This window comes from Protomyctophum bolini, assembly GCF_963924005.1.
Source record: "Protomyctophum bolini genome assembly, chromosome: 13".
NCBI lineage: Eukaryota > Metazoa > Chordata > Actinopteri > Myctophiformes > Myctophidae > Protomyctophum > Protomyctophum bolini.
The window spans coordinates 34,909,206-34,930,929 of record NC_137874.1 but is presented as its reverse complement, the minus strand read 5'-3'; the positions used below and the strand labels follow the sequence as shown (position 1 = coordinate 34,930,929).

Here is a 21,724-nt window from a genome sequence, read left to right as displayed (position 1 = left end):
GGGTACATCTGCTATAGGCCTATAGCTTAACTTATTATTATTATTATTTACCATCACATCTTTTTACCCGCTTTTTAAACTATTTTAGCTGCATGGTCACGGTGTCCGCAGCAATCAAGGGAGTCAAATGAACCATGCAACCGGTGGGAGGGACTGCAGGCTGCACTCTATAGCTGCAGTATCAAATTCAAGCGATAGTCCATGGAGAAGAAGACAGAAAGGTTAACAACGAGTTATTTAACAGCTGCTACAACGGCTGCTACCTTCACTGAGGTATTAGGTATACCTTAACTACAACGTCGTTAACGGATTTATTTTATTTGTGGATTATCTCTGATCATGATCAACATCACATGAAGGGACATAACTTAATCATGTAACGGGCTAACGGCTCCACATATAATTTAAGGTGAGTTTTGCAGCGTCAAGGCCTGAGGCTGATTGCCTGAATATGAACATGCTTTAGCTTTACTGTTTTTGTTTTAATGATCATACATTGATGTATTTCGTGGTGAAATGCAAAGCGTGTGTAATGTAAGCCTATCATGTCTCATAATATAGTTAATATAGGCTAATATCTGACTGCACTGTTGACATGCCTTGGAAAAGTGAAAGTGATAGTAGCCTATTTTCTATCCAAGAGAAAATAAGTGTAGGCCTAATATGAAAATCTTTGACCAGCAAAATATATAGTCGAGCATATGTTGAATTACGTTGAAATATTGTTTATAATGTGTTTTCTGCAGAATCTGCAAGGATGCTGTTATTTTGCCAAATGACAAAGTGAAAGTGAAAGGGAACCTAACAGGCCTAACAATAGGCCAGTTATATTAACAGTTATTATAACAGTAATATTTTACATTGTCTTAATGTCGTCGTTTATGCATATTGAAAGTGCTTCCCTCTTTTCAATTTATGACTATAGCTGCTTTTATCATGATAACTTAGTTAGTCCGTTTTGTGGTTTATTTGATTATCATTATCAAACAAACGGGGCAGGTTACAGATTCGATCAGTTTACGTAACGACGGGTTGAGGGTTCGCGGTTCTCCCTAGATTGCATTGAATTGAATTGGTGTTGGCGAATTCAGAATTAAATGAGTGGTTCGTCTACATGTTTACACTGAACAATCTGTACCTAAATAATATGAGCCTAAAGAAACTTTAGGAACTTGTGTTTTTGTTTTAATACATTTAATTGTAAATCTCTAGTTTGAAACAAACCATCCATCATACATACGGTTCAACAACAACTGTGTCATCTTTGATAATGAGTGGCGTTTTGAAAAAAGGAGATAAAAGTACTTGCACAATAGAACCGCTAGATGGCGGCAATAGCATATGTTTAAAACCCTGTGTGTGTTTGATCGATTGATTGAAATATTTATTAACAGTTTGTAGAATTACAGTACATTTCAAGCACAAACTCAATACAAAGACTGTTAACTGTGAGTGGACGACCCAATTAAGCGTTACACTTGTTTACAACAGGGTCCACATTGTTCAATTCATCAAAACATTTAGAGACATACAAATAGACACTTCTATCAGAACAGGAATTCATCATATAGGAAGTAAAAGGGGAAAAGATACATATACAGTGAGGGGAAAGGGGGGGGGGGGGGGGGATTCAGATGGCCAGAGGCCAGTTTCGAATTGCAGCCATCCGTAAGTGCCCTTTGAGAGCGGTTTTGAAGGAGTCAAGGGATTCTTGTCTTAATGACTGTTGGTAGGGCGTTCCACATTTTGGTGGCATAGGAGCGAAAATAATTTAGTCCCTTGTTTGTGCCGAATCTGGGTTGTACATGGTTTGTTGCACTCCCTCTGGTGTTGTGGGTGTGGACTTAGTTTACATTAAGGATGCGTATTTAGACAGGTACATGGGTATCTTAGTGGTGTATCAAATCTGTGTGTGTGTGTGTGTGTGTGTGTGTGTGTGTGTGTGTGTGTGTGTGTGTGTGTGTGTGTGTGTGTGTGTGTGTGTGTGTGTGTGTGTGTGTGTGTGTGTGTGTGTGTGTGTGTGTGTGTGTGTGTGTGTGTGTGTGTGTGTGTGTGTGTGTGTGTGTGTGTGCGCGCGCGCAATTTTTGTCTCCAGTTCACACTTCACAATGACTCATTATGTAGGCTTACTAAAACGTCAAGGGCCACACAGTAAACATATAAAGTGCTATCACAATCATATAAAGTTAGTGAAGTATTTCACAAACAAAGGGTTCATCATGGCTGTGGGTACAGTGTGTTTTACCAAAGGATATATATATGGTTGACTGGCATTGTCCTGAAGTCATGCAAGTCACAATTATACTTGCATACCCACAACTTGCTTAGACTCTCTCTCTCTCTCTCTCTCTCTCTCTCTCTCTCTCTCTCTCTCTCTCTCTCTCTCTCTCTCCCCCCCCCCGCCAATCCTCTCAAGCCACTGGACTGAATGCATGTTTTCAATTGAAAGATTTAGGCCGATAGTTACACAATTTTGATGTTGATCACATTCTGTCATCACATTCATGCATGTTACACACATTACACTGCATAGCCGCGGCTTACTTGTAATAGAGACGTGCGCGAGTAGCAGCCTGCATCAAAACAGGAAACCGGTATTCTTAAATGGGGCAGAGCGGCGGTCCTCGACCTACTTACTTTGGTAGGCCTCAGTTGGCCTACTACAGTCTGACTTTGCATAACCATGCAGGCTGCATGGCAGCACCACAGGGGACACTATTGGGCCTGGAAATGACACCCATCTCCCCAGTTGAATACTTCAATACTAATATATATATCAATCAATCAATCAACCTTTATTTATATAGCACGTTATATCACAACCGAAGTTGACCAAAGTGCTTCACAACAAAAAGACAAAAATAAACAAATTAAAATACTATACAGTGCCTAAAAAGGTTAAAATCAGTTCACATTAAAAGCCAGGGAAAAAAGGTGCGTTTTAAGAAGGGATTTGAACATGTTAATTGTTTGAGCAGCTCTAATATGGGGGGGGGAGGTTGTTCCAGAGCTTAGGGGCTGCCACCACAAAAGCGCAGTCACCTCTTGTTCTGAGGGTTCGTGATGTTGGCACGGTCAGCAAGGTCCGCAGACCTCAGAGCTCTGGTGGGGTTGTATGAGTGGTGAATAAAATAATCTTAAAATCGATTCTCTGTTTTATGGGGAGCCAATGGAGTGAGATTAAAACTGGTGTGATGTGGTCATATTTTTTGGTACCGGTGAGGAGGCGGGCAGCAGCATTTTGTACCAATTGGAGTCGTCTGAGAGAGGATTGGGGGATACCATGATATAGGGCGTTACTGTAGTCTAGTCTAGAGGAGATGAATGAGTGGATGACTGTTTCGAATTGTTTGGGGGGAAGGTAAGGTTTGATCTTGGCAAGTAGACGTAGATGGTAGAAACTAGTTTTAACAACCGAGCTGATCTGTTGGTCGAAGTTGAAGTGGTTGTCGAATATAACGCCAAGATGTTTTGCACTGGTGTGGATGTTAATGTAAGGGGGCCGAGGTTGGTGACAGAGGGGATGGGGTGTTGTCCAAAGATGATGATTTCAGTTTTGTTGTCATTAAGGTATAGAAAGTTTGCGTCCATCCAGATTTTAATGTCCTCTAAGCAGTTGGTTAAGGGGTTGAGTGAGGTATTGCTGGCGGATGTGAGTGGCATGTAAATTTTGTCGAGAACTTCTTTGAGAAGGCGGGGGGGAATACTATCAGTGGGGCAGTTTGTAGGCCGGAGATGGGAAACTATGTCAAGAAGTGAGGGGAGAGATATCGGAGTGAAATGGTCAAGTATAGCGGGGCAGGGTGAGATTGCAGGAGGAGGGGGGGTGTAGGTAGGTGTGCAGTGCCCTGAGGTAATGAAGGCCGATTTAGCATTTTTAACAGCTCGTTGGTATGTAACCAGGCAGCCATTTAAAATCTCGCGGTTGACGTGGAGCTTGTTCTTATTCCAGGATCTTTCAGCGCGCCTGCATGCGCGTCTGAGGGATCTGGTGGTGTCGTTTAGCCAAGGCTCGGAAAGTGCAGTAGTGCGTTTTTGCCTGAGGGGGGCGATGGAATCTAGAATTAAAGTGCATGTCGTACTGAAGTCAAAGAGTTCACTGTTGTATTTTTTTTAATAGTTGGTGTGAACTCTGCCAACACATTGTTTTATAATATATAGTTATAGTTATAGTGCCCGGTGTGAATAGCCCTTAAGACATGCAATACATACAACGTACAGTACATAACCATAAAAGCTCCAGTAGCAGTAGTAAAAAGATAAGAACTTTAATGTCTGTTGGAAGAGCCTTCCACATTTTCGTGGTAGTACAGTAGGAGGGGGGTCAAGGTTAGAGGAGCTCCCTCTGGTATTGTGCATCTCTCACTCTGGTGGAGTATTTTCTAAACATACTGCTCCTATGAGTCTCTTAAAGACCAGGCCCAACTCCTATGAGTCTCTTAAAGACCAGGCCCAACTCCTATGAGTCTCTTAAAGACCAGGCCCAACTCTTATTAGAGTTGAGAAAGTAGAGACATCGAACCAAGTGGATGGAAGTAGGTTCTCTCCACCCCCAGACCCCACTTTGTGAACCACTTGATTTAGACTACCTAGTTTAAGAACAAGACCCCGATTGTGGGGCGAACATTAGGTGAAAATAGCCAATCTACAAGCTCATAACATAACATTGTGGGCTATTTTCGACTTTTGTGTAAAGGGGAAAAATCAGAGGGATCAGTATAGACTCCTGTGTGAGCCTACATACACTGTTGTGTTGCATAACAACCAGGAGAGATTGTTTGAATGCCAGAAGTTTGTTACATACACTGTTGTCTTGCATAGCAACCAGGAGAGATCGTTTGAATGCCAGAAGTTTGTTTGATGCACATGCTGTTTCTGGCGTGCGAAGTTGAGCTGTCCTGTGTCACTGAAGCTGTTCGGCCTGATTATGAGCTTTCATGTCAGTCAAGTGTACAATTGTTATGGGTCCATTTGGTTACATTTGTCCCATCTCAGAGTTGGACCTGTAAGGGGCCATTTGGTTACACTCACAGAGTTGAATGAACACCCATGAAGGGTTTTGCTGTTTAGTGATTGCAAAAACAAGAGACATCACAGTTGCGGTGCACAAGTATGTGCAGACATTCCCACTTGTGCACACGTGTGCACACACTCACCCAACCCTGTATTATTTCCCTACCCCCCCCCCCCCCCTTTATGCCATTAGATTAATGTGGGTGTAAATATGATTAATTTAAAATAATTATTCATTTAAAGGTGCCTTTGTCTGTCCGTTGGGTGTAAAGAAAACTGATGAAGAATAACTTAATCTAGTGACAAATGACGATAACATTGTTGGTGCGAGAATGTAAAACTCAAATATTGACCAGAATAAAGTACCCCTTTTGAACTGTTTGCATATGTTTGGTAACTCAACAAATGTAGAGTTTTACATGCTGTAAGTTTGCTTTAGATTCCCATAGTGATATACACAGAGATGTTTGCTCACAGGGCTGTGTGTGTGTGTGTGTGTGTGTGTGTGTGTGTGTGTGTGTGTGTGTGTGTGTGTGTGTGTGTGTGTGTGTGTGTGTGTGTGTGTGTGTGTGTGTGTGTGTGTGTGTGTGTGTGTGTGTGTGTGTGTGTGTGTGTGTGTGTGTGTGTGTGTGTGTGTGTGTGTGTGTGTGTGTGTGTGCGTGTGCGTGTGCGTGCGCGTGTGTGCGTGAGAATGCGAAGACTGACTCATTGTGAAACCTGGCTCTAAACTATTTCCTGTCTTGAGGGTGTGCAAGACTTATCTGTCAGAAACTCCACTTCAAATGTTAAAACAGAAAAGAAAAGGACTCAGAATAAATAATTTGCCTTGGTTTTAATGATTTATTTTCATAGTGTATTTTCAATAGTTTTTAGGATAACAAACCAGATGGGTCAGATCGCGGTGGTACAACAAACAAAACCCTAACTCTGCAACCCTACAACAAACAAACCCTACAACAAACTACAAATATACTACAGAATTATTCTATTTATTACTATAGCTAGTGGTGACATGATGCAGTGTGCCAGTGTAAAAACACTGGTACATAACCGAGACCAAACATGTATAGCCCAGCTGCAGTATGCTATAACACTGTTAATAATATTATAACCCTGTCATACAGTACGCTGTCGCTGACACAAGACTAATAACAATTAAATAAATGTGTAGTCTACACGGTGCATTATGAGAGAATGATTCTCTCCCCTTTATTGAATAAGTCATCCTAAAAGTAAAGCATTCTGTTGGGGAGGTTACTTACAAGTAGTTGGTGGAGTGTCTAAGCATAACAAAGCAATGTGATCTTTGGCAGAAGTTGTTATGTATTTTAGCAACTGCAGCTTGGCTTGCAGCCACACGAAACTGTCAGTTTGCAGGCTCGCTTGCCGTGGACTTTGGGAGAAGACATTTACATATCAAGTGCCAGATATGGGAGTGAATTCCTAAATCTCTGAGGGTTTCTTGTAAATGCCCTGGCTTCTGTTCTCAGCAGCGCCCCCCGCTGGCCATACAGCAGCCATGTTCTTTATAGTCACGTGGTTTCAAAGAATTAGAAGCTATGCAGATCATGCTGTAGTTACCCCAGTGACATGGAGATAAACGCTGACTAATACTCCACTGTGGCATTTTTATTGGGGTGTTTATGCAGTTTTATTGGACGTGTCTCAAGTTCACACACAGTTTAGAAGGGATTGTGAAATGAGCTGCTAGTTGAATGAGGTAGTTCATAATAAATAAAAGATTGATAATGAAATTGTGTGACTTGATTTAATCAAGGCTTTTGATGCTTTTCACCAATCTTGCCCGAGGATTTTGTGATAGGGTCTGTTTTGTACTTTAGCATTGAGCATAGGGCATAGGCTATATGGCCACAATGCACCAGAGCAGTGGAGATGTTAAGCAGGGGTGTCATTTATTTGGGGTTATTTTATATATATTTCCCCCCCTTTTTCAAAAAGAGCAACATTTGCCGATCTCCTGGCTATTCTTGAAATAGGGCTTGTGGTCACTGTTTGCCACCCTCTAGTGTTTTTAATGAAAGTATGCCTCAGATATTCAGCACAGTTGACAACTGCCTTCCGAATTGTATTTCCTGTCAGTTGTTTCCTGCAGCAAAGATCACCAAAACATCCATTAATCACGGCCCTATATACATTTCGGCCATTTGAAAATAGCAGATCTACCAGTTAACAATGTCGCGATGCAACGCATTGTGAACTTGTAGATTGGCTATTTTCAAAAGATATTTACACATTTTTAACTGAGACATTGTGCAATATGAGCACTTTTACTTTTAGTACTTTTAAGTACATTTTGATGCCGATACTTTTGTATTTTTACTCAAGTACATTTTGAATATGGGACTTCGCTTGTAACGGAGTACATCTACATTGCAGTATTGCGCTTTTTCTTTGTCAGTGGACTGGCGGTAGAGCACAGCAGCCTCAGCCCTGGTTCATTTCCTGAGACCCACAATCAATCCATCTTACCTCCTCCTCCCACGGACCATCCCCTGTCCCTCTGTTCGTGGTAGCCTCTTTGCCTGATTATTTACTACAGCTGCTTACAGCAAAAGGCCATGTGCAGCGCGCACACTCTGACAAAAACTCCTTTTCCTTCTGCAAGGAATTTCCTGACCGCTGCGGAGCTCAAGGAACCTTTCGGTTAGGCCAAAAAAGAAACCTGGATCTCAAGCTACGGATCTCAAGGAACCTTTCGGTTAGGACAAAAAAGAAACCTGGATCTCAACATTGCCCTCCAGTGCTTGAAGCATTTCCTTTGCTGTCATCTTGTTGATAATACATTGGCAGAGGGGAATGCATCAGTTACAGAGGTTAGCTTACCTTATAGTGCAACAAATGTAGAAAATAGCTGATCGAGAAGCTCACTACGAGTCAGTGCGATGCGTTCAGAGCTTGTAGATCTACTATTCTTTAGAGGAGGAGGAGGGGGGGGGGGCGGATTTTGTGTTGGAAATGTTTGGAAAGACATTTATGAGTATGTATGTATGTATGTATGTATGAGTATGAGTATGAGTATGAGTATGAGTATGAGTATGAGTATGAGTATGTGTATTATGTTATGACTTGAGTAACAACGCAATGTGAGCTTGTAGATCTGCAATTGTTGCTGCGCAACACCGGTACCATTTCCAGTAAACCAGCTGAGCTAGTAGAGACACAGTCACTCTCCCTCCCCTTTTCTCTAGGCTATATATTTCTGCGCCTCTCTCTCTCTCTCTGTCTCTGTCTGTCTGTCTGTCTCTCTCTCTCTCTCTCTCTCTCTCTCTCTCTCTCTCTCTCTCACGCACACACATCTACCCATCCATATAATCTGCTTATCAACTGTCAGCCACAGTGCTACACAGAAACAAACACGTACAGGTTAGACCAGTCCAAGTCTGTTTTCCTTCTCGTCGTACCTGATCACATTTCAGAACTGATCGCCCAACAGCGCCCCCTACAGAGTACTCATCATCTGAGTAGCCATCAGCCGGATGAAGCTGAAACTGAATTAATCCCACAGGTTTACCTTTTTGTTCGTTTCTTTTATTTATTTTTTATTTTTTATCACCCCATTTTATGACCTTCACAGCTTGAGTTTCCCATGGGTGCCACTGCTGCCCACTGTTTATGGCTTGTTGACAACAGATGGTGTGTATATTGATTAATGAGCAGGAACAAGCCATGCAGTAACCGTCAGGTGTGTTCAGTGCAAAAACATTTAATATAAGTAACATACATAACCCTATCTTTGATCTTTTGGGAAAATAGTCGATCTACAAGCTCACAACGTGTCACGTTGTGACGTGTTATGAGCATGTAGATCTGTTAGTTTCACCGAATGTTAGCCGGCGCACAACAGGTATGCTAGAGTTCAAGGGTTAAAATGCAGCTACAGTGTGTGAGCTACAGAGAGAGAGAGAGATTGTGTGTGCGTGTGCATCGTGCATGCACTTTGGTTGATTGATTTTGTGAGCAAAATATCCCACCCTGGTCTACTCTAAATCTGAACATCTGCATGCTTTCATTATTGTTTGGTGTTGAATTGTTCACAGGAAGGGTTTAATTATCTCTGATATCAATTGACGTTGGTGGTGTAGCCACCCTGGCCACGTGTTATTCATTTTATTAGGTGAAATCTCCCTGCAGGTGATTGCCTATGGTTGCTTAGAAACACCCTGTGGTCATATCAAATACCGTGTAATTATGTACAGATGAGTGTGACTGTAACAGGAGGTATTTGGCGTAGGGTAGCGGTTGTTTGTACAGGCGTTGATATGATGCTGGTTGTTTACCCTTCAGGCATAATAGTTTAACCTAGAGCCGTTGAAGGAGTGTGCCAATAGGTAGGGGTGTGTGTGTGTGTGTGTGTGTGTGTGTGTGTGTGTGTGTGTGTGTGTGTGTGTGTGTGTGTGTGTGTGTGTGTGTGTGTGTGTGAGACTGTGTGTGTGTGAGACTGTGTGTGTGTGTGTGTGTGTCCTTAAACGTCTACAAATGCCTCCACATGAAGGCATTTATAGTGTTTTTTTAAGAATATATTTGGGACTTTATTGATAGGATATAGTGGAGAGAGAGAGAGACTGGGAATGACATATAGCAAAGGCCGTCGGGGTCGGGACTCGAACCCGCAACACGCTGTCAGGCATGCGCCTATGTGGTATGCGCCTGGACCGCTATAGGCCAGCAGGCACCCCATTTGTAGTGTTCTAAACCCATAATTGTATAGTATAACTACAGTGGCAAAAGTCATAAACGACGAAGCCTACATTTAGCCACAACGTCTCAAACAAGACCTAGCTATAGTTGGTGTAGGAACTAGTGACATTTGATACTTTTGTTCCATAAAACAGCTGTTCTCAAACAGTGTGTGCAGAGGTACACTCACTGTCCTGGTGTGCCCTGAGAGTTTGTGACAACCACACATTATTATTGCAATATATGTAATGCAACTATGCAAAACGTTCTTCCCAAAACAGAGGCAACAGAGGCAAGAAGATGCAGCCTTGTGTGATCTCGTGTAACTTCCTGTCATGATGTGCGAAGCCCGAGCATTGCTTCTGAAAGTTTTGTTGTTGGTGGAGAAGAGGATGTGGTTCACAGGAGTCAAACAGTAGTAAATAGTACTTTTAATTGTGTAATTTCTGCTGTCAGAAAGAAACCACCTATCTTTTTCAGGGAATGAAGAATAACTTATATTTTGAAAACAAAGCAATACCGCCACATCAAAGTTGGTGTAGTATATATTGTCAATTACTTGCATGAGAGGTGGTGGAGTTAGCTGTTTTTGCAGACAGTTTGAGGGTCCAATGGATTTAAGAGGTTTTGTCCAAAACGAAAGAGGAGTTAGTTGGTTTCCTCCCGACAGCAACGAATTATACACGATATAGTAAAGCAAGTTACAGTAAACACAACTTAGAGCTGAGCAATGTGGACAAGATGTTGTCTCTCTTAGGCTCAAGAGTTAGATCTGGGCCCAGGCGGTGGCGTAACCGTCTGGGCACCCGCAGTGTGCCGCGGGTTCGACTCCCGAGCCCGACACAGCCTTTACTGCATGTCTTCCCCCATCTCGCTCCCGTTTTCCTGTCAGCCTACTGTCTGTCCCTTCAAAAAACCAATAAAAGGCATAAGCCGCAAAACAATATCTTAAAAACGTTTACGTTACGTTTGGGGAATATCTCTGGGCCATCTGATGAGCATTTCCAGTCATCTCGATCCTCCATACATCTGTGTAGCTCAGGTCAGGCCACTGCATCTTTTTGGGTTTTTTTTTTTTTAGAACTTCCACATTGTGTGGCACGCCTATGCTTATTTTAAGTCTGGATAAGAGTGTCTGCTAGATGCATGTAAATTAGTCTGCTAATTGCCTAAATTGTCAGTCATTGAATGCGTTATTGGCCACCAACAGCTCTTGTTTGGCTGAGGCGAGCTCCAGTGTCTTTGGCAGTGACCCAGTCAGTCTCATTCTCCTGGGTGCTATCTTCACACAGACATCCTTCATAGCCCTCCCCCCCATACAGATGCTTGTCGGTAACATGCTCTTTCTGGTTGAAGTTTGGTATACTGCACATAACATTGTGGTGTAGCAGTACTCTGCACCCATCCAGGGACCCGTGGGGGATAGAAGAATGTGGGGGAGTTGCTGCCTTGGCCTTGGGCAGCATGCACAGGACATTTTGGTGCTGATCAGTCCAGTGTTTGTGAAAGTAGCCCCAGTGACAAGCAAGCACACGCACACACACACACACACACACACACACACACACACACACACACACACACACACACACACACACACACACACACACACAGAGAGAACAGACCCTTTTTCAAGGTTGCCTTCCAAACCCTTATGCGTAGGTTCAAGGCCCTTCTGGTCGTTGTTCTAATATATTAGTCCCTAGATTGAATTTAGATTTCGCTTGGCGGAGATCTCCAATCATCTGGCTATGTGAGACTAGTATGTTAACGACCCTGTTAGATCGTCATGCAACCCTCCTTTTAGAGATGGCTAAGATGTTCTTGTTTCTCAGGTCTTTGCTTAGTGCATGTGATTCTCAATGGGTCCGTGGACACACACGGGTATTTGAGGGGGTTCCAGAGGGTCCACAGCAAAATGAGTTCATATAGCTATACAAAATCAGTTTAACCACTTTAACCCTCACAAAACGTTACGATATGACACGTTGTGAGCTTGTAGATCGGCTATTTTCAATTAAATCTTGAAAGAATAATGAGATGGGTCCTTTTGTGGGTCCTTCGCATGAAAAAGTTTGAGAACTAGTATGTGCTTCCAAAAGGCCATTCCCATGTCAATTTGGCTAAAAAACAAATTATGGATTATAAATTTGCACTCTGCAGTGGTCAATCTACACATTTTGTGAATATTTCTTCTATGACTACAAAATTTGACGGCACACATGTAGATTGCATTATACACGCATTCCTCAATGTCCCCTGCTCGCTCAGATCAGGTTTTGCAACGAATTTGTGATGTGTGGAAGCAGGCCTGTGCTGTTGCAAGTTGCAGCTACTGATTTGAGAGGTTGAAGTAAGCGATTTGAAGTTGTACTAGAAAATAAATTCACTTGTACATTTTGGATTACAAGTGTGCAACTGCGATTTACATGTGTTTTTTCTGCAAGCTCAATTATCCCCCCCGTTTTGTGACCCTGTGTCATACTTTACCATGCTTGCTTTGGTATACTTGAGCGTGACCTATGACAAGGCGATGACAAGATAGACATTAACATGTTCTAACGTATCCTACCTCAGATGCAATGTCTTGTAAAATGTCTTGTGTGTGTAAAATAATACCTTAAATTTATACAGAGCCTTTCAAGAGACACACAAAAAACAACAAAACCTTTCACTTTTTCATGGCTGATTAAATGTGTCTGGGCAGCATTTGCAAAAATCTCTGTTGGGAGAGAGTTCCAGAGTGTGGGGACTGACCCACTGAAAGCTCTGTCGCCAAAAGTTCACAAGCTGATGCAGGGGTGGATAGGAAACCCCTGTCTGAGGACCGCAAGTTCTGTGAGGAAGTATATTGATGGATTAGCCCATTCTGAACGGGAACCCATTTTGGTGCTGGCATCATGTCGTGCTTTAGCTATTGAAAAATAGCAGATCTACAAGCTCATAGCGCGCCACCGAGTGGCGCGCTACGAGCTTGTAGGTCTGCTATTTTTTGAAAAATCGAAGAACGACTGACATTTTTATAATCTGATCTCAGGTCAGAATGGGTTCATCAGACCAGTGTGTGTCCAGTGGAAACCTCGTATGAATCTGATCTCAGGTCAGAATGGGTTAGGTAAGATAATGGGGGGGGGGGGGGGGGGGGGCATGGAGAGATCTGTAGCTAAGGAGGGTGAGGGTGATGTGCTGCCAGAGGTTTGTGTCGGTGAGAGTCCTGACTCCTGACTTCTGCTCATACTGAAAAGTTGAAGGCATACTGTAGATTTTCCCTCGGGCTCTACTAGGGAGTGTGTGTGCAAATCTATAGGTAAGACGCGAATCGGCCTGTTATAGCACCACCATGAGGCACAGTTGGGCTGATCGGCACAGTGTTAACCCAGACTCGACAGTGTATGTATACACACTACTGTTATGGCCGTTTCAGACAGCGAGTCGCAGGCATTCTCGCTTGGATCAGCGAGGATTGTGCCACGGTCTCATGCATGTGCGGACACGTGGCGTGGGGGGGGGGGGGGGAAATGACCATAATCCAGCTCTTGTCGCCTGCAGGCACGTGCAAACAAACAAGCACGTGCGTGAGAATTTCACGGGTCGCTTGCACTTGCTCTTTGGCCACTCAGAATAGCCAAATGGCATTGATCACGCCTCTTAACCCTAACCTTAAGTTAAGTAATAAGATCTGGTACTTAAGACATGCAAAATACAGCCCTTTGAGTCTTGAGTTTATATTGAAACAAAAATGTTGTCTGCATTTGTCATTGTCTGTCACTGTTCCTACCACATCTACCTACATTAAAACAGGAAGGAGATTGCGGCTGCTGAGACTATATAAAAAATTAAGTTTAACCACAAGAAACCACTAGACAAAATGTGATGCAAGAGAGGAGTGCATGCCAGGCTAGTAGCAAAGAAACAAGGTTTGCAAGGTTTACAAACCTTGTTGCCTATTTGCCACATACTTAACTTCAATCAATCAAACATTGGGGCTGTGATCATGCTGAAACCTGGCATTACCTTATAAATCTGTCATAGAGGACTGATGTCATATACTGTACATGACTGATGTTACAGGCTGGCCACTTTGGAGCTAAGTTAACGTATCATTTAAAAAATAATTTACCATGTTTCGAATTTTTCCAAAATGCACCAATAACCAGTTACAAACACATTGCATCACGACATTTTGGAAAATGTTTGAAAGTTTGAACCCTACAGTATGGCATGCTCAAAGCACGGACACCATGTTGAAAGTGGTTAACCAAACTGTCTCACAGCTTGGGTATGAATGTACTGTAGGCTTCCAGTCTTTATCGGTCACTCTCTAGTGCATGTGCACAGGCTGGAAGCAAGACATTTGCAGCTGGTAGGGCTGTATAAAAGAAGAGGATTTGGTCTCTGTAGGCTATAATATTTGGAGAAGACACTGCTGCCTTAATCACGTGTTGCTGTACCCAGTCCGCTGCTGTGACTTGTTAAGACAAATCTGTGATTACCGGTATGCCATGAACTTGTAGTGCAATGTTGCTATCTGTGGCCTTTGCTGGTTTACAGTAAAGACATGATGAATAACTTTCAAATGTTTGTGTGTCAGTGGGAGCTTGTGTGGCTCAGGGGTGAAGTATCTGTCCAGTGTCCACCACCACAGAGACAATCCACCATGGCCAGGCACATCTGTAGGAAAAACAATTTGCCTTGTTCTGGGAAGAGAAGCGGGCGCTCTTTGCGGCTTCTATACGGCCTGTTGAGCGGGAGGAGTTGGATGGAGTGCCTCCATGATCCTCCCAGTGGGGGCACCTGGCGTGCGTGCATGCGTGCGGCATTGCCATAACGTGGGTGTGTACTATGTGTAGGAGGACATCAATGTTTTCATATGGATGGGTGGAGTGCAGAAATGCCCTTTTCAGCACATCTGTTTGCACTGTTTTGTTGTTGAGCCACAAAGCTACAGTATGTGAAGCTATCATTTTGTGCTGTTTGTCTGTACTCGTGTCTCGGTCTGCATATTTAAATACCAGAGACACTGAAGCAGCTCAACTATGCAAGTGCACCTTGTTTTTGTTTTGTTTTGTCTTCCAGTGTGAAGCACATTTGAGTTTATTTGGAATTAAATGTTCCATACAAATGGAACTTTTTTTACTTTTTTTAAATTAATACATTCCTGGAGACTGTCATTATTTTGTCCCCGACTTTGCTCATTAAGGCTGAACTAAAATTCAGCCGCAGGGTGTTTTGATTAACAGAGCTTGAGAGATACCTCTGCTTAAAAATGTGAATTACACATTTTCACATTCATGTTACTTAAAACCTCTTAAGCCTCAGTGGCTGTCCACCTCATGAACAGCTCTCAGCGGGTAAATGGGGCTGGTCAAGGTCTCAGGTTATTTTCCCTCCTCCGGTTTAAGAGGTTAAGGGTAAAGCGATATTTTTTGTTTAAAAAAAAACAAAAAAAAAAAACGTAAAAGGTTAAATCACTATATTCTGATAGTAATCCTTGCTATAAAGTGTTCAATGACAGGGGTCTCCCTGTCTCTCCAGCTCTTTAATAAACACAATTTCAGCCAATCAGGAGAAAGTAGCCATTTATCAACTTAATTTGTACTTTTGTAGACTATATACTAGTGTTCCAGTTCCAATTGTGTCTGCTCGATTCTTTGTTTCATCACTTACAATTCCACGTGTTTAATCTGTATCCAAAGTCGTACGATTTGTCACACACCGTAGTGAAATTTGTTCTCCGCATTTGACCCATCTCTTGGAGCGGTGAGCCGCAGCCAAGGAGCGGTGAGCTGCAGCCGTGCCGCGCTCGGGAATCATTTGATTAGTAGATTTGACCCCCCAATCCAACCCTTTGATGCTGCGTGCCAAGCAGGGAGGCATTGGCCCTTTCTGAAACCAGTCCCTTGACTTTAAGTGCTCTCGGGAGGTTCCCTCGTCAGGAAGTGCCCCTCCAGCTGAATCAAGTTCCCTTGATTAGGGTGCTGGGTATAAAAAACTGTTTGAAAATACACTCGCCCTCCCCGGTACCCTGGCTGTGGTCCTGTCGGCCTGGAACTTCCGGGGATCCCCACACGGAGTTGCACCACTCACTTCACACGGGTGTGATTTTTACTGTATCACGAGAATCAAAAGCTAGGGAAATACCTGGCTTAAGTTCCTGTGTGTGCGCGCGCGCGCGCGTGTGCGTGTACGTGTACGTGTGCGTGTGCGTGTGACTGTGTGTGTGCGTGCGCGGGTCACTTTAAGGGAAGTGATCCAACGTGTTCACATGTCATTTCACAACTATGACATTCAGCTGTTGCGCTTCAGGCTACTGTGGGTCGGTATGTTTTGCTTTTATCTACGTGAGGTTATATATGTCACTTATAAGTTATAATTAATTGCACAAAGGGATTTGTGTGGGAACAAGACAATGAAAGACACACAAGACAGTGTGCACTGTGCAGACAATAACACATAAGGTTTGGGCGGGGTTAAGATTAGGCATGACATGGTGATGGTTGTTGGAGTTATTTCATAATGTGAAATTAATCACGAAGTAATACCTTTATAGTTTATATATAAAATCATGAAGAATTAATCCACCTTCTTTTGATTCACATCCACAAGACACCGGTTCTCAAAAAAGGTCATGTCAAGAACACCCAAATTGATATAGATATATTGATATATAGTTTTAAGATATTTTAAGAAATTCCCCCAAAAACTATTTTCTTATTTTTTTTTCTTTAATAAATCTCCGCAATTGTCATAAAGCATAAAGAGTATAGGGGTTAAGTAGTGGTTAACAGCAAACCACCTGGCATGTATTTAACATGATGTATACATTTATTTGTGTACTATAACATTGTGCTTTGGACTATGCTGTTGTGCTAATTATTAATTAATTTTGTCGATTTATCATGTACGTCATACTACACTACAGTTATTGTATGCTAACTGTTGCTACTGTAAGACCAATGAATTAACCTTTATTGTGCCTGCGTGCTTGCAGATTAACTTTATTGGCATTAAACAGAAAAAAGAACTGAAATTTGAGTTGTGGATGTAGGTACTACAAGGTGCAGCACTATTGCATGCCATCGTTCAGGGGCAGCGTCAGCCTAGCGGTTAGAGGAGTCTGCTTGCGGTCAGAAAGGAACTGTGTGGGGAAGTGACTGAGCAACACTCACTATACCCTCAGATGAAGTGACCTTGAGTAAGGACACTGACTGGCCCAGGTCAGTTTACACTTGCAGTGCTTTAAATGAGCTGGGGTTTTTTTTTATCAAGGGTGGGAGTATTTGTTTTAATTTATATGCTCCTGCCATTTTACAGTATTTAATTGTCTCCACCAGGCCGAAGGCATGGGGAGAGAGTATGTTTTGAGTGTCCGTCCTTCCGTCTGTTACCAGCTAATCTCCGACACCGTTAATCCGGTCGATGCCAAATTTTGCACACACACATTTTATTTTTATATTACTCCTCCAGATTCTGTCCAAGAATCACGCAAATCGTTACACACTATCTCTATAGTCATTTGTTCAAGACGGATCTGTCCGATATTGTTGGCTTTCAAAGTTTGCAGGATTGGCCCATTTTGAACAAAAAGCTTCAAATCATGAACGCAGCGTGCAATTTACGTGAAATCTTTCATGCACTTTCCTACTAGGCTGAGGAATATATCCCACCCTTTTCACATTGGCCTGTTATATCGCCACCAACAGCAACAGGTGGATTTTTGCAAAACACATTTTTGGAACAAGATGCCTCAAATCATCCAATTGCCATCCAAGGCGTAAGAAGAAATGGCACCCTTTTCACCCTTGGCCTATTATAGCGCCACCAGGAGGCCACAACCTGACCTGCCCTGGTGGGCTTTATCTAGTTGTATCTATTATAATCTTTTTAAAGTGCACTGTTGCTGTATTTTTGTTTTTATTCTGTAAAGCACTTTGAATTGCCTCGTGTATGAAAGGTGCTATATAAATAACATTGCCTTGCCTTGCCTTGCCTACAGCATGCCGTTGCTGTCGGGCAGAAACCTCTTCATGCATTAACCTTTTGTGGGGTTTTTTTCTTTCTTTTATCTGTGAATTAATGACCTACTTGATCACACTGCGTCAGTGCAGTGTCACACGAAAGTATGAGAAGTAGTTTTGAGCTTGTAGATCTGCTAAGTAACAGTTTTGGACAACAACGATATACAGCATGCTGGTTCCGAAGATTTGTCACGTCAATGACATCAATTGACCCCCCCCCCCATTTGAAAAGACATGCCAGAGACCCCCATGAGAGAATATTTTCTACTGCTCTAGCAGTGATTCTCAATCCGTTTAATTTCAGTTTGAATTTATATTGTAAAATCAATGTTAATTTAGTGTACAAGGCGTGCTAGGGTCCATTTGGTTCCATTTGTATACTCTCAGAGTTACAGACCCATAAGGGTCCATTTGGTTACAAACTATCATTTAGCTGCATGGGGACCCCCTGGAGCTCCCTCAAGGTCCCCTGGGGGTCCCCGGACCCCACTTTGGGAACCACTGATGTACAGGCACTGCCTGGGTGTCTGGCAGTGGCGGAATGTAAATTCACTGCACAAGTGCTGTGCTTAATTTTACTTCAGTAAGCCTATGTCAATTTGTTTATACTGAAACCTTGTAGGCCTACTCCGCTGCATCTCAGACACAAATATATTGTATAAAAAATACGCAAATAAAAAGCTAAATTATAATAACCATTTTGGGGGGAAAAGCCTTGTATCGCCATAACGTTTTGTGTTTTTTCATAAATGAATGCCCTACTTTATCCTCCTACACTAGCGTCACTCAGTCAAAAGTATCAAAGTTGGCACATCTACACGCTCGAAACGCAGAGAGAAGCCACATTTTGGCCTGGTAGATGTGCTACTTTTGATAGATGTGAATTTGAATCCTGAAAAGTAACAGTATTGGACATATTAGGTTTCCTTTCCACCCGACAGAGACAATTTCCTTTATTTTTTGCACATTATTTGATATTGTGTAACTGCAAAACCTTGGGAGCTTGTATGAAGAAACATTCATTCTCTCAATTTACTGATGTGACAATAAACATAATGGCATATAGAGCCCTTTGTGGGTTGAATAGGTGAATCAAATAAGCTATAGTGTGATGGTTATTGATCTTGTTAATTGATTCAGAACATACCGTAATAGAACATGGGTGACGAGGCCCCCACCCTATGGAACTCCCTCCCAGCCCCCACCATGCAGCATCGCCCCGTTTAAAACCACCTCAAAACCCACCTTAACCCATTTAGGCCTGACGTCAAAATAAAAACAAAGTCTTCTGAAAGAATATATATTCAAAGATTTGTGCCGCATTTTCACGATTTTTCTAAAATAGAATGCTTAGTTAAACCAGTAAGACGCGCAAACGCGGGAAGCGAACGCAGCTGAGACCCTGCAGATCATGTCTGTCTGTCTGTCTGTCTGTCTGTCTGTCTGTCTGTCTGTCTGTCTGTCTGTCTGTCTGTCTGTCTGTGTGTCTGTCCCGCTGTTACTGTATATGTGGACCTGGCCCCTTTTGTGCCCATATATGGAGCTGAGTGATTGCTGATGCAACACACTCCATATTTGGACGTATAGCGGGACAGACACACAGACAGACAGACAGACAGACAGACAGACTTGATCTGCTAGGTCTCATAGTAAGTGCTCACTGCGTTCGCAAACACGAAAAGGGTTTCCCGCCCCTCCTAATTCAAATCCACCACCCGCTATTGTACCTTCTATTTTTGAGTGTTCAGTTTGTTTTTTTTGGAAAGCGACTAGCACTATTGTATACGTATGTATGTATGTATGTATGTATTATTATTATTATTATTATTATTATTATTATTATTATTATTATTACCCAAATTACTATTATTATCATTGCACACTGACACTTATTTTTTACTGTTGTGTTCTTTAACTTGGGAACCCGGTTACATGCCTAATGTGATTAATGCTATGCTGATGTACAGTATGTTGTCATTCACAAGGGTTGTGAAACCATGGATGATAGGGGTAGTTGCAGTACCCCCCAGCCCCCGTTAGTTATTTCCCACCCACATTTGAACTGTAAAAGAGGCAGGATGCCTTGTGAAAAAAAAGAACTCACAACCATTTATTTTAACCTTTATTTCAAAGTACAGTACAATGACTAAAACCCTTCAGTCGAAAAACTAGTGGTCTTACTTTTTTCTTTTTATCATCCTGCTAACTTCTAGAAATGTAGAGAAACATTGTGACACTAGTGAAACATATTGATTCTTCGTTTTATTGGGGAATCCCAGTGAGACTGATGGGGTTGGCGTAGAGTCAGTAAATAGAATATTTATCTACTGCCAAAGTGATCAAATACTGCAGTCTGCATGGGAAGGGCTACAGTCTGTCTGTGGTTGGAAGTTGTCAAGTGACATGTTGTGGCCATTCACCACCACATGTGTTGTTTCTCTCGTACCCTTAGTTCTCACTGCGCCTGTTTCCTCAAAACAACCTCCCCGCTGTTCTCCTCTTGACATTTATTTCTTCTTCATTCGGTTGCACTGTTTTGCTCTGTTTTAGTGATTGTCAGGCCATCTTGTAACAGGAATGCCTGTATCGTTGAGCAAGTACAGTGCTGTCATTTTACAAATGTTATCTTGACTGACTGTTCTAGCTGTTCCACTAAGTATAACACCAATTCTAGCTGTTCCACTAAGCATAACACCAATTTCTGCATAAAAAAGAAATTCACCCGTTCGTCACACTATATGGTATGTAGGCCACAGAGATCATGTACCATTAATCTCCATGACGTTTCATAAAGATGTATTGTGAGAGTGCACCAGTTATTTGACCCCAGCAAGCCTTATATATATATATAATGACATTTACCAAAATAGGGATGCCCGGGTCAAAGTGGTTATGCTTATTACGCTTGTGATTGGCTATGATTAAAAAAAAATCTAGCCTCACTATTCTCTAAAGGTAAACGTTACATAAACTATAGCTATATAACTCTTGGAAAGATGTGGGACCCACAGCCTGGTACAGGAATTCGTCTATCTCTGACAAACAGTGAGCGGTGATATATTCGCGTGAAGATAATTGCAGTTCAAAGTAAGCTGGTAAAGTTCACTGTGCCAAGATATGGCACTTGTGGGCTAGAGGGTGTAGGAAGATACAAGAATACACAATACAGATACAATACAGATACGCGTGTGCGTGCATGCGTGCGTGCGTGTGTGCGTGCGTGTGTGTGTGTGTGTGTGTGTGTGTGTGTGTGTGTGAGTGAACCTAAGCAAAAATAAACGTAGAGGACTTTGGGTTGGTGCAGAGGTGTAGTTTATTTGGCAACTTACCAAATGACACAAAGCATGATTCTGTTTTCCTGAATGTGGGATTGCGGAAATTGGCAAACTACTTGATGTCTGATGTCATTGCAAATTGCAGCAATACAACATTTCACATGGTGTTAACCATTTAAGCCCTATTTTACATTTAAAAAAAATTCAGAACATTTATTTAAAAAACATATAGCTGATCTACAAGCTCATTATCGTGTCATGGCATGTTGCTTGTGTGTAGCCTACTATTTTCTGAAAAAGAAAAAAAAACAACTATTGAATAAACTATGAATAAGCTTATTTGATTGCGACCTTTGTCAGACGATCACACATAAAATCACTTCAATCAATTGTTACTTGATATCTGTGTTTTTTTTTTATGTGCACTCGATCATTTCACTGAGGTACCGTATCTGAAGAGCAGTATACGTAGGGTATACCCAGAGTTTCTACAGTGTGGTGCCAAATATTTGTATGATCTTTTCTTTCTTTTTTTACCTCTTGAACCCTATCATCACTAATGTGGGGGGGGACATCTGTCGCAAATAGCAGATCTACACTCTCTAAATAGCAAACACGTCGCAATGAGATTGTAGATCAGCTATTTTCTTTCAAAAGTCAAGTTTACTCAGTATTGAGGTTTAAGTGGTTAAATCTCTGAAAAGTTAACGTGTAAAAAGT

The 21,724-nt window shown here is 42.2% G+C and overlaps 1 protein-coding gene across 1 annotated transcript in view; it reads left to right on the top strand.

Annotated features, from left to right (window-relative positions):
* The first annotated feature begins 212 nt into the window (after window positions 1–212).
* acsl6 (acyl-CoA synthetase long chain family member 6) overlaps window positions 213–21,724 on the top strand; it is a 103,401-nt gene continuing 81,889 nt past the window's right edge. Inside the window, exon 1 of the mRNA XM_080780133.1 lies at window positions 213–409. The gene's annotated coding sequence lies outside the window, so the exon portion shown is untranslated. The remainder of the gene's footprint in view (window positions 410–21,724) is intronic.